Below are 14,397 nucleotides of genomic sequence, written 5' to 3'. Positions count from 1 at the left end.
TTCCTCACCGCGGTTATTCCAGTTGCCATTTACTCAGGACAGGGAAGTAAAAGTGGTGGAGGAAGAAAGAGCAAAACAGAGTAAATCCCAGTGTGAGGAAGACTATGTCCAGAGGGTTTTTAGTCCAAAGGGGAAAGTAAGATTGGAAAAACCCTATGCTGCTCAAACTGATTCATCAGGCCTCCCCTCGTATAGCCTCGAGGTGACAGGTTCCTCCAGTTTATCTATGCTCAAGGTTATGCTGATGTTGCAGAAAACGTTGCAGGGCATTCTAGAGGTTTCAGTCTTAAATAATGAAATTTTAAAAACACAAAGTAATCAGTTTAGGAATATAACTGGGGAGCTGACACAGATTAAAAGCCTAATGCCCTCCCTAGTAAGATCAGTAGAAATACAGGAGGGTATTAATGCAGATATGGGGATAGAAGTAGAAAGAGTGGGTCGTCCTAAGGAGGACGAACCTTCAGTATATGTATCCCACTGGACTATGATTATAAGGAGATATTGGGAAAGGAGGGGCATAAAACAAAATACCCGGTGGCGTAGTAGGGGAAAAAGGTCCCATCTAAAAACCAACAGGAGAAAGGGAAGGGGGCAAATCCATATCAAAGGTTAAGCAACAAGGTTTTAAGGCCAGCAATAAAGAAGTTATCTTTTGCAGATACAGGAGTGAGCACCTGCATACCTGAGGAACAAAGAAGGGGAGAATCAGGAAAAAGTATGGTAAAGAGTTCTGATGGTATCTTGAGAAAATACTCCGGGGAAAAGGAGGACGTTCTATCAGAATGGGGGAGGGAGATGTCCGTAGTTCCCGGGCCTAGTAACCCAATTTTGGGAATGAGAGATAGGAATAGAGGCAGACAAGAAGTAACTTGCCAAAGAAGGGAAGAAACGACAGTTGAAAGATCGCCAGATATGAAGTTAGATAGGCCCCTCAATACTTGGTTAGTTGTAGAACCAACAGGACAGGTAAAGGGAGGGAAAAGTGTTAAGAAACTAAACTCCCTAAATCGTTCACAGCTCCTCTCTTCATTCGCAAAATGTCCTAGTTTAAGATGTTAGTTCAGAAGATCTAAAGGAAGTTGGGTTCCTGACGACCACCAGCACGAATAAAAGTCATGATGGAAAAGGCAGAAGCTGAGATGCTAAGGGAAGGAATTAGGTTAATAAAAAGAGAGGATGTAGAGATGGATAAACAAGGGAAACCATTCCTTAGGAACCATACGGAGTTGGGAGAACGGCAAATAAAAATGATTAGTTCGGGACGATGTATGAAGGAAGCCCTTGAAATCACTATAACCCCTAAGAACCCAGGGTGGGATGATGTAGCTGTACTGGCTTGGAATAGATATAGAGAATTGGCATATATGGATGGTGAGGAAGACGGGTATCTGAGTAATGTGGATTAGGATCTAGGGTCGTCGCGCAGCCTGGCCATCCTGTCTTGGAATTTCAATGGATATAAAAGAATAATGGTTCATGAAAGCTTCAAAGATATTCTTAGGAAGACCAATATTGTTTGCCTACAGGAGACTTAGCTGTGCGACAAAATCCCTGTTATGGAAGGCTTTACTCACCATGTAAAACCCGCAAGAAAGAATTCATTAGGTGGGCCATCAGGCGGGCAGATGACACTAGTTTCAACAAGTATAGTGAGAGACATAAATTCCTTAGAACTTAAGTGCAACTGGGCGTTAGGTAGTAGAGTGTTGATAACAAATAATAACGCAGGTGGGGAAGGTCTATGCATTATAAATGTGTATATACGCGAGGAAGAATAAATTAGTATAAAGCGGAGTTGGAGTGACTAAAAAAGGACCTGGAGGGTTTACAAGATATATACCCTAGAGATGTGTTATTGTTATTGGGCGATTTTAATCATAGACTAAATCCCCAAAAAACAGACTCTTGGCAGAGAGAGTTGCTAAGAGTATTTAATATAGAGTTTGCCAAGTTCCTAAGGTGTGATAGTTCAACCCAATATGTGGAGCTTGGCAAAATGTTGGGGGCCATGGGCATGCTTTGTGCTAATGGTAGAAAGGAATCGGATCGGCCCGCAAAGCGTACTTTTAAAATAGGGCAGCAAAAGTGCCACATAGACTATGCATTCATTCAGGCATGGAGTTTCCATTTAATTAAGCACTTTGAAATAAGTAGGGTAGAGGGCAGTGATCACTACCCACTACTGATAGAATTAAAGGTAAATAGGGTACCGCAGAGACAAAAAGTGCTACAAGTAGAGGTTGAATATCCTAAGCATCTCACAACTAGGATTAGTGAGGAATACATAAAGAAACTGAGTGCACTCCAGTTAACAGTGGGGGTAGAAAATCTACCACCAGGAGAGGATATATCCTGGTATGAGGATATAATAAAACAGCTGGTAGAATGCCTCAGGACAAAAATTAAACAGGGTAATCACGGGCCACAAAGTAAAGTTAAAGTATTCCCCAATAATAAGCCATGGTTTGACGACGATTGCCGGAAGGTAAAGAACGCTATTAGGCGGCATGAAAGATGCCTCAGAAGTAGCTACAATGAGGTATATTCACTTGAACTTAAGAATCTAAGGACAAAATATAAAGCAACTATCAGAGATAAAAAGAGATCCTATAAAGATAAATGCTGGGTGAATTTACTAGAGGCAATCGAAGACAAAAACGCCAAAAGTTTTTGGAAAATGATGCAAGAATGTACGGGGAAAGTTGTAGGGACATTGCAGTGCACCGTTGTGGAAGACAAAGTGGGTAGCTTATCTTGAGGAAATCTATGGCAAATGGCCAAGGAGGGGGAAATTAGTATCAAAGAACTGGCCGGGGGTCAGGGAAGATGTGAAAATTTATTTCTCCCCAGGTCATATTAAAAGCATAATATCTGGGTTAAATTTAACTCGAGGTGCAGGAACAGATAATTTACCAGCAGTCCTTATAAAAACGAATTCAGACTGGTGGGCCGATTTTTTCTCGAATCTGTTCCAGAGGATACTAAGTACAGAAACTTTGCCAGATAGTTGGAAAGGGCCGATTGTCAGGCTAACACATAAAAAAGGCGATGTAAACTCCCCTAAAAACTATTCTCTTATCATCTCCTGGACATAGGCGAAAAAGTATTCTCCAAGGTAATCCTGGGTTTGTTAAAGGAGTGGGCATATGATAATCAGATAGTACCCCCAGAACAGGGTGGGTTCAAAGAAGGACATTCGACGGTGGACCACTGTTTTGCCCTCTGGTCCATCGCTCGGAAGTCAATGAAACAGAGGGGTAATTTATACTGCTGTTTTGTTGACTTCCGTGCGGCATTTGATCTTGTGGACAGAGAACAGCTGAGGGCAACCCTGGTAGGGTATAAAATACAGGACAACCTTTTGGCTTGGATCCAGGCCTTACACACTGAAAACTGGGCTCAAATAATTTTGGATGAGGAGGGAGGTTTGTCCGGGAAGATCCAGATTGGAAACGGATTGAGGCAGGGGTGCGTACTAGCCCCTTTACTCTGTTCCCTGTTCATAGCCTCAAAAACTAAGTGAGGTTAGAGGGGCTAGCCAGAAACTGGGAGGAAACCATGTATCCTGCCTATTATATACAGATGACATGGTGATTAGGGACCAGACGGAGATAGGTCTTCAGAGAAAACTAAACATGTTTAAAGACTACTGTTTAATTTAAAACTAGTAGTGAACATGGAGAAGACCAACATTTTATGTTTCGGGGGGAGGAAAACAAAGTTCACATGGTATCTTGGTACAGAACTTCTCGAGAGGGTAAATGAGAATAGATATTTAGGAATGTGGTTCACGAATAACTTAAAATGGTATACCCATCTGGAAACCTTAAAAATGAGGGCAGCTGCTTCGGTGAAGGGCCTAAAAAGGTTTAACAGTGTATACGGAGAAATGTTGGACAGGCCGGTTATAAAGGCCTATCTAGCAATGTTCCTTCCACAATTCCTGTATGGGGCAGAAGTACTTTACTTAAGTGGCAAAATCTGCTGGGATAAAGAAGAGGGAAACACTCTAAAAAGCTTGTTCTCATTGCCAAAATCATCTATGGTACAGGCTGCAAGACTAGAGCTGGGAATTACCTCCTGGACCATAACAGCCTGTATGGCCCTAATACGTTTTTGGAAGCGATTAGGGGCAGAGGAGTCCGATAAAATTTCCGAGTGGTGAAAAACTGAAATTGCCATTAGTGAGCTGTCATGGGCGATAGAGACAAGAGCTTCACTAAGGAAAGCCTATGGAGTGTTAGGTTTAAAGCCTTGCCCGCAGTTAGGACATCCACTAATAGACAAGAAAGAACTTAGGACATAGGGCTTTGATACGTCCTGTATATATGATTGGGAGTATCTTTTGCAGAAAACTTCAGTGTCCCACATGATCTTCGCTTGGGAAATGGATCAACATTATCCTTATGTAGAAAGGTTACCCAGCTATCACTTAAGACGGGAGGTGTTAAAAGCGCGAATTGGGATAAACCCCTCTTACGCAAACTATGGGGTTAAAAACTTCATGTTAGATTATAATGGGAAATGCACTTGAACTTTGGGTACCCGCTGCAATATTTTACATGTTTTATTTGACTGTATGACATTTTTAGATATACGAAAGGAGATCTTATGCCCAAATATTCAGAAAATATAGGATTACGAATAGGGTGCAAGCTGTTAACCTTCTAATGAGTTTGATGAACTTAGACATAGCCTGTGCCATGGGGAAGTTTATGTGTAAAGTTAAAGTGTTCCTCAAGTGTACAGAGTAATAAACGTATGTGTTCCCTGAAGGTAATAGGAGATGATGTAATTGAAAGATAACAGTACTGTACTTATTCTATTGGAAGTATTGGGCGTATAGGGATGAACTGTTGGTTTTAACTATTTTATAATAATATGTAACTTCTATTTTTATGGTCATGGGTCATTTTATGTGTGATGAACATGTGCTATATTTTTTAGAAATTGATTTGCCTATGGTTTTAATAGAAGGAATAGATGTAAAGTGCATACTTTTATGGTTGCAACAAACCAAATAACGTTTTTTTGATTGATTGATTGACTCATCATGGGAAGGGCGGCCATCGCAACATGGTCTTTCTGCCGAGATGCCTATATCGTTTATAGAATTCCCTGTTCCCACTGCCAGATTGCTTTTTTCACCGGTTGGATAGACTGCTGGTGACTCTTTTTTAGGTAGGTAAGCGCAGTAGATTGGTGCTTGTAATGCTTAAAAGGGACTTGGAGGATGGGGGGCTAGCGGTCCCATATGTTCAACTCTATTATAATGCGGCTCACCTGCTACATGCTGCCCTCTGGCTCACTGACTCAGATAACTGGGAGATGCGCCTTCGGGGGGTCGATCACGGGGGACACTCAGCCCATATTGCTGATGTGGGGTGGAAGATTGGGACAACCGCTCCCATACCAAGTTAGTCATACGGTGCAGATATGGAAAAAGGTGGTCCAGAGGGAGGTCTGCAGGCTCCCATCAGTAGGGAATTAAAGTTATGGTACCTGGCACCCTTTCGAGTAATTGTCTCTACCATGCCTGTGGAGCAGTAGAGACAGTGGTATGTATCTCAGTGACACCTTCATATCCTTTCAAGATACACAGGATTTTTTCAGAGTGGGACCAGCTCATTTGCTTTAATCTCCTAAATTGGAGAGTGTGCCAAAGGAATTACGGAAAGAATTTCCGGTGGCTCCCTGTTACGCAAAAGTCCTTGATTGTTTCATTGAGTGTGGGAAAGGGTGCCATCTTATTACGTATTTTTACAGAGCCCTTGGAATTGATATGCAGCTGCACCAATTCCCAGCAGGCAGAGCCTGGGAGGGGGAGCTGGGCACACCCATCTCTGACCTGGACTAGGAGATAGCATCTTGTGTGGTTCACACTGTATCCTGTAACAGTTGGTATAATCTTCTGCATTTCTTTTACCTACATCCCACATATATTACCCCATGTAGCCTTAATAAAATTGACCCAGCAAGGGGTTCCACCTGTGCACGATGTGGAAAAGTTGTGGCTACTTTTCTGCATCTAGCATGGGATTGTGCTCAGGTCCAAACATATTGGGCACATGTGGTGCCACGCATAAAACTACCACCGGTATTTGCATTCCGCTGACACCTCTGGCCTGCCTTCTGGGCATGATGAAATGACCCAGGGGATGCAAGGTCCTCTATCCACTGCCCTAACTGGTCTCATTGTTGGCAAAGGGACAGGTGGCCATTGTCTGGATGGGATTGAGGGCCCCAATACTAGCACATTGGTTAAGGGATCTGTTAGATGGGGGGAGGCAGAGTAACAACTCATGTGGATGTCCCATAGGGATGAGGGTGTTAGCTGTGCTGCTTATGTATTGTAAGTCTTAAGTTAGCATTCACAGCACCATTTTATGTTTGCCTGCCATTTTTAGCCATGATCAAAACTAATTGCTCTCTGCCTCTGCTAAAAGCAGCTTTGGTAGTTTTTGTTTCTCCAAGGTTGGGCCTTGCTGTAATAATGAATACACTGTTCTTTTCAGCGCATACCTTTTCCACTAGATAGAGGCCTGCTCCCTCCAGTCCAACGGTGGGCACAGACAGAACAAGCTTGGCATAGAGAAAGTGTGTGCCCGGTCTTAGGATCAAAACTTATCCTTCTGTACTTCTTTGTGTAGCTGCCTCCATCTGGAAATATCCAGTCTGGGCGTGTCTTCATTGGTTCTGAATTGTACATAATGTATCTCCATGATTGCTGAAGTCAGTCCCTTTGCATCAATCCTAAGAGGCTGGGCAGACTGAGCTCTGCTTTAGTGTAACTGAATAAATATACTCGGTTTGAATTCTCTACTGTCTGACTGACTCTTTATTAGTCTGGAAGGCTGAGAGGTGGTCACGAGTGACCCGGGTGGCCCAAATTGGGTCACTTCCTTCAGTTGGCACCAGAACAGGTACTCCATCGGGCGAGTGGCCCTTTCCCTCCTGAGGACGGGTGGGGAGGTCGAGGCCATCGTCGGGTTGGACGGGCTGACCAGGGTTCCCTGTATGAGAGATTCCCTGAACTCGCAGCTGCCCTGTCTGTCTGACAGGTCTGTGCCTCGCCCAGCAGTCATCCCGAATGGACTCCTGAACGGCAAAGTATTTGGATCTGACCGTTTGGTCCGAAGAGTCAGCAGTGGACAATAGATTTGCTTGACCTGTGTGCACCAGGTGAGTTTGATTTCGTTCTTTGTGGATATGGTACGATTTTGGTTTATTTAGTACAATCTGAGGACCGATTTTGGTTTGTATTTGGTACGGTCTGAGGACCGATTTTGGTTTGCATTTGGTACGGTCTGAAAACCAATTTTGGTCTGTGTTTTGTATGGTTTGAGGATCGATTTTGGGAAAAGTATTTGCAAATACTTTGCCAGGCATAAAAAGTGAACATGTTTTCTTTTGAGAATGCCTGGTATAAGTAAACTGATTTCTTTGTGCTGTTGTTCATGTTCTACTGATGCTCAACTAGAGGTAAGACAGCCTGCGCCTCCAGAAGTCCCTCCAAATTCTGATATGTATGTGAAGCATTGTCTTTTTTTTTTTTTTGACAGACAAGTCGAAATATGAAATCAGTATTCTTAAACATACAGAAAAAAAATATATATATTTTTGCCGTTCATTACAGGGACAGATCATTTTGCAGCATATACATCAAAATTAAAAGACATGCCATTCTCCAAAGTATCCTAAAGAAAGCCAGATAAATCTATAATGTAATATAAGACAAGAAATACAACTCAGTTCCTTTAAAGTTTAAACAAAATTAACCCAAATCTTTTCAAACTTGACTACCGCTTTTAGGCTTCTACCCTTTGCAAGAGCCTTTTCCATAGTATATATTTCATGTAACAAATTCCACCACTCGATCGTATGAGGGGGATTCTGCGATATCCAAGCTCTGGCTACAACCAATCTCGCACAGGACAAAGCTATGTTTAGCCAGCTCCTATTGTTAATGTCCATTGGATGTAAAGATAATAATACCATAGATGCAGTAATTAGAATATTAATCAGTTGTTTTTGAAGTAATACACTTTCAATTTCTTGCCAAAATTTAGTAAGCATGGGACATGAATAGATCATATGTGTGAGATCTGCTGCCACCAGATCACATTTAGGGCATTTTGTGCGATCGCTGCTTAAAATATTTTGTGTCCATTTCGATATTTTTAATGGAGTATGGTATATTTGGCTAACCGTCCTATATAGTTGTAGCTTCAAGCTAGAGGAATTGACTAAATTCTTAATATTAACAAAAGCATTTGAAATATTCTGTGAAGTCACATTAATTCCTAAGTCAGGAGTCCATTTTAGTGACAATCTTGGGCAGTCATCGCTTTGTATTGACTAAGACAGCTATAACCCGCGCTAATTAGAGACTTCTTTTTCTTACTATATAAACAGCTCCAGATGTCCGAGCTATTTATTTTTTTCAATTTCATTTTCCGTATCAAATAGTCCTTGATTTGCATATATTTGTATGTCATAACTTCGGGCAAGTTATACAAAATTTGTAAAGTTGAAAACTGTAAGAAACCCTCTGAACCATACAGATCTCCTAGCGTCTTAATACCGTAGTTAGCCCAGTCCCTCCCAGTCTTATCACTAAAAATTTCGGGAAGCCCAGGATTGTCCCAAAGTGGTAGTTCAGTATGAAAAAAAGAGATGTCACAGTAGGTCAAAATCAGCTGCCAAATACGAACCGCATCTCTTGCGGTCTTGAATTTTACCCGCTTAAAATAGTTAGGATCTTGCACTCTAGCTAAGAATTGATTTGAATGGGTGCCAAGCATAAACTGATAGAAAAAGAAATGTTGATTATTATCTAACAAACTCCTAAGTCGGCCTAAATATGATGCAAAAAAGTAAGCTTTAAAGTCCGGGAAGTCCAAACCCCCTCTTTCAGGTGATAATTTTAGTATGGCCATAGACCTTCTAGCCTTTTTATAGTTACAAATAAAACTGCTACAAACTCCATCTAATTTTCTAAAAAATAAATTGTTAACTCGTAATGGAATAGAACGAAAAAGGTATAAAAATGTGGGCAAAATATTCATTTTAATCAGATTAATTCGACCCAGTAAATTAAGTGGAATCTTATGCCATTTTTTGAGCAATATAGTCACTTCCTTTAGTAAGGGGTCATAGTTTAACCTATTTATTTCATTGATCTTAGAAGAAATTTTAACCCCCAAATACACTGCCAATTTACAGAGTCCTGGTACTGCATAGTTAACTTGATAATTCATAATGAATTGTGTTTTATTGAGGTTTAATTTATATCCGGAAATAGCTCCAAAGTTTTTAGCTTCTTCTGTAATTCCAATTAATGCATTTGTCACATCTGTAGTATAAATAGCTAAATCATCCGCATATGCAGTTATTTTAAGAATTTTGTGTTCGTGTTGTATCGGTATTATCTTATCTTGGGTTTGCAGGGCATTGATGAAAGGCTCCATGGAGAGGGCAAAAAGCAGGGGTGAAAGCGGACACCCCTGCCTAGTCCCCCTTAAGATCGCAAATGTTGATGAAAGTGACCCGGCATAACTTATTTGAGCATTGGGATCTCTATATAAAGCCTGTATGCTTCTAAGAAACCGTTCTTTAATACCGAACTGTTTCAGAACCTTCCACAAGTAATCCCACCCCACTCGGTCAAACGCTTTTTCTGCGTCTAGAAGTATCATACCGAGTGGGGTGCGATTAGTTGATGCCACATCAAATGCCTTAATTGCCATATTAGCATGGGTTGTAGTATCCCTCCCTACTACAAAACCGTGTTGTTGGTCATTTACTAAATATGGCATAAGAGGTGCCAATCGTATTGATAGCAACTTTGAATAAGCCTTCGCATCAGTATTTAATAAAGATATAGGCCTGTACGACCCACAATCTGTAGGTGTTTTTTTTTTTTTAAAAACATAATTTTAGCAGTTTTCCAAGATTCCGGAGCCTTGCCTGTAACATTAATAGAATTGGCTACTAAACAAAAGAGGGGTAAGATTTTGTCTGCACAGATTTTATAAAGTTCAATTGGAAGTGTATCTTCTCCCGCTGCCTTGTTAGATGGAAGAGAAAACACTGCTAAGCGTAATTCTTCTAGAGTGTAGTTCTCTTCCAGCTTATCCAGGTTTTCCTGATCTACATATTGTTTTGCTGGGAGTTTATCGTTTATGTAAGATTGAATCTGATCTTCTGCTTTCTCACTCTCTGGGGTGTATATTTTTTCATAATAGGAAGCAAATTGTTCCATAATTCGTATGGGCTGCGAATATAAAATATCATTAGGGCCTTTTATAAATTTAATTAGCGTTGATGCTCGATCGTCAGCAACTTTGTAAGCCAAAAGCTTCCCTACTCTGTCTCCGCATTCGTATTGAGAGAGTTTATATTTAAGTAACTTACAGCTATTTTTTTCCCTAAGTGAACTTTTAATGGTTGAACGCAAAGTCAAAAGTTTATTTTCCAGTTGAACAATGTTTGACCTGCTCAGTACTTCCGCTCTAAGATTGTCAGCTAATTGTTTCTCAATCTGTAAGATATTGCCCATCGCTATCTTAGTCTCATTCCTTCTTATTGCATTTGGTTTAAATAGATATTGTTGTGCTATCCCCCTGATAAAGGCCTTACAGGCATCCCATACTGATAGAACATTGGCAGTGTCAATATTGTTTATAATAAATTCCTTTATGTGTTCCTTCCGGGTTGTTACAAAAACCTCATCCGAAAGTAAATATCTTGGGAAAGTAAAAGGGCGTATTTCTTTTGACCTTTGGGCTAAACCAAATGTAAAAATAATAGTATTATGGTCAGAAGAGATTTTTGGCATAATCTCCATGTGTCCTGAATCCATTAAAGCATCTGATGCCCAAGCCAAATCTATTCGAGAGCATAATTTGTGGGGGGATGAATAGTAAGTATAACCTGGTATACCTGGGTGAAGGCTACGCCAGATGTCTTTCACGTTATGTATCCTTGCTAGCTCCATTATTGCTGCTCTTGTTTTACGCATGCGTGGGAATATCCCTCTCTTCGTCACATCTTGTTCATAGTTTAATACACAATTAAAATCCCCCATCAAAATAAGTTCGCCCTCCCACAATAATAATTCTACATTCAACCAATCAAAAATTCGTGGCTCATCTCTATTTGGCCCATAGATAGCACAGAAGACATAGATACAATCTCCTATCCGCATTTGCATTATTGCCCATCGCCCCCGTTATCTGCAGCAGTTTTAATTACTTCTGCCCGCATTTGTTTCTTCTTTAATATTGCCACTCCTCTTATTGGGGCGTTTAAAGTTGTGCAGACTACTACCTCGTACCCTAATTGAGCCAAAAGTTTTTTATCTTTAAAACAAATATGTGTTTCTGTTAACATAATCACCTGTGCATCATACATTTTCAATTCTTCGTAAATTAAGCTTCTTTTAATCTTATTATTCAAGCCTGACACATTCCAAGCTAAGCAGCTACAGTACGCCATTTCGAGAATACATGAAATCATAAATCTCTGTCCCTTTCTTATCAATCCCATTAATCATACTTCGTAATTCTGCCAAATTGTCCTTAGTTAGACTTGTCATGTCATTTTTTATTTTTACCCCCCGTATCCCTCTCCCACTCCCTCCCCCTCCCTACTCTGTCTTCCTCCCCCCCGTACCATAAGGAATATCCCCCCTTTTGCACCTGCTGCCGTTGGTTGGGCAGCCTCTTGAGGGTGCAGCTATCCGTATGCCCCTCACCTTCCTCATTAAGTATGCCGCTCTAGACTCCCCCTAAGACAATATCAATTTTTCATTTTTATCAGCATCTTATAACCGTTAATAAGATTCAAGCAAGGTCAAGTCTCATAAGTCTTATACATTATGCATTAGTAATTTTTGCTAAGACCAGCTCCGCTTCTTTAACCTGATTAAGAAAATATGTATGACCAGCTTTTATAACTTTTAAGCAAGCAGGTTCCTGAAGAAAAACTTGCGCCCCTGTTGCTTTAAAAGGATCAATTAACTGACGTAAGTTCCATCGTCTCTCCATAGTCGTCTTGCAGAGATCTGACCTAACAAAGAGAGCTACATCTTCTGTGACAATTGGGGAGTTAGGTTTTGCTTTTAGAGAAACCGCCTGCCTCAATAAAAAATTTCCAAAGAAAATCAGGAACGGACGAGGAAATTTGTTTCTTTTATTTATATTAACTGAGGGTAGTCTGTGAACTCTTTGTAACTGAGAGTCCCAATCCCAGTCCGCCAGATCCGGGAAAGCACGTTGAAAAAGTTTAACAATATAAGCGCGAGGATCTGATCCTTCCGAACCTTCTGGAATCCCGAAAAGTCTAAGATTCTGTCTTCTTTGTCTATTTTCCATGTCCTCGATTTTGTATTGTAGAGCCCGGATCTCTTCATCATGACGAGTACCTTTTTGTTCATTATTTGCCGATTGTTCTTCAATTTGCACCACCCTCTGTTGTAATTCTTCTACTTCTTGGGTGATAGTATTCATTTTACTATTAACTTCAAGTAGGTAATTTTGTGTCTTTATATTATCCTCTTTCAATTGCAAGAAGTATTGTTGTGCTTCAGATCGTTGCTCGGTCAGCGTATTCAGCATTAAGGCCAAGGAAGGAATCTCTGCCAATGGTGTGTCAGATAGAGTGGCCCCCTGGGAAGTTGTTTTCGGGGATAAACTTAAGGACATTTGTGCTTCCTTTTCACAGTGACCAGTCCCGTCAATCCTGTCTTCTCTAGTAGAGAGGGTAGGGTATACATCATCTCCATTTTTATTTTCATTTATCTCTTCCCTGCCACCACTTGCTTCATGAGAACTCATCTCCCCAATAGATTTGTCCAATATCGGTTGATTTAAGGAATTTACGCTGTCCCGCTCATCTTGTGGGGGAATGGGCAATCCCGTGGAGCTGTTTCCTGATAATCGTAGAGCCATTGTTTTTACCCCTCCTTTGGCTTGAATCCATTTCCGCAATGGGCTCTCATCTATTATAGGTTTGCCTCTAGTATTTGCATATGTTATAGTCATAGAGATAGTGGAGGGATTAGTATTTTTCTTGTTCTTTGATTTATTTTTAGCCTTCCCTCTCCCTTTTTTCCGAGACAGTGATTTCAACAGATCCTGAGAAGAATCCACTCCATCATTGTCTTCATCATCCATCAGTTCCTCATATTCATCGTTAGACCCATCTTGTTTCTCGTTATTCCCCATTACAGAATCACCAGGGGGCCCGGCTGCTTCGAGGCCCTCAATAGTATTATGTGCCTCCACCACCTGAATCTCGGCATCGGTTTCCAAAGTCACATGGTTCGTGTTAAGAGGTGCGTTATTTAATTCAACGCCACTTGATTCTGGCTCTGCATCCGTTATCGCCAAGCCCTCTAAGTCCAGCGCATGTAGCTGTGACAGCGACTGTTCTGCATCATTATCAGCCATTAATAATTCTAATGCCTCTTCAGCATTAACAGCGCATTCACCTCTCTCCATATCTTTAGAGTTATCTTTATCCATTTGCACTATTGCGCCATTATTTATAGAGGGAGCAGAATCAACAGTTACATTAGTGTCTTTCGTTTTTATAATGGTGTTTTTATCTGCAACAGTAAACATAGGAGGTCGTATGATCAGCTGCTTACCCGCTGTTACTGCAGCCTTGTCTTGTTTCCCAGTAATATGTGGGATCTGTAAGCTTGTTCCAGCTCCTTCTTTCCCGAGGGACTTTGCAGGAGTCTTTTGCTTTTCAAGCACCGCACGTTTCTCGACCGTAGCATTATTTGCAGCAGCAGCCTCTCTGGTACCCTGGCAGCCGTTTTCTGCCGCAATTGCAGCCGGTGCCCCTTTCACAGTACTTGTGCTCCGCGGCAGGTTCTTCGGAGCCATTATGCACGCCGTATTATTTTCTGTTTGGAAGTAATCTCCACAAGCGTCAGAGCGGGAAGTGCTCGCCACTTTCCAGGTGCGGAGAGGAAAACCACGACCCAGACCCGAATAGCCGAGCCAAGATAGCAGCGTCCAGCGAGCCCAGCGAGCCCAGCCTGCCTCCGACCACAGGTCCCTGCCGGCGTGTCCTCCCGCAAGCAGGAGCCGCATTCGTCTCCCCGCACAGAGCAGCGGCGGCTCGCCTGAAGGTAAATCAGCACTAGAAAAAAAGTTTTAAATCCTATGAGGAGTTAGAATTGCAATCTGTTTTACTCCAAGTTAGCATTAGGGCAGAACAGCCATCTCTCACTCAAATTTTGTTAAGGTGAGGGGAGCTACGGGTCCAAGCTGCACCGGGCGGCGTCTTCAATCCGCCATCTTTTTTTTTCCCCACCAGCGGGACTGGCGTATGTAAAGCATTGTCATGGCCCTATTATGTTTAGTACACTGTGGCACA

Source organism: Lissotriton helveticus, chromosome 8 (genome assembly GCF_964261635.1).
Source record: "Lissotriton helveticus chromosome 8, aLisHel1.1, whole genome shotgun sequence".
Classification (NCBI taxonomy): domain Eukaryota; kingdom Metazoa; phylum Chordata; class Amphibia; order Caudata; family Salamandridae; genus Lissotriton; species Lissotriton helveticus.
Note: the sequence above shows the minus strand (reverse complement) of the source record.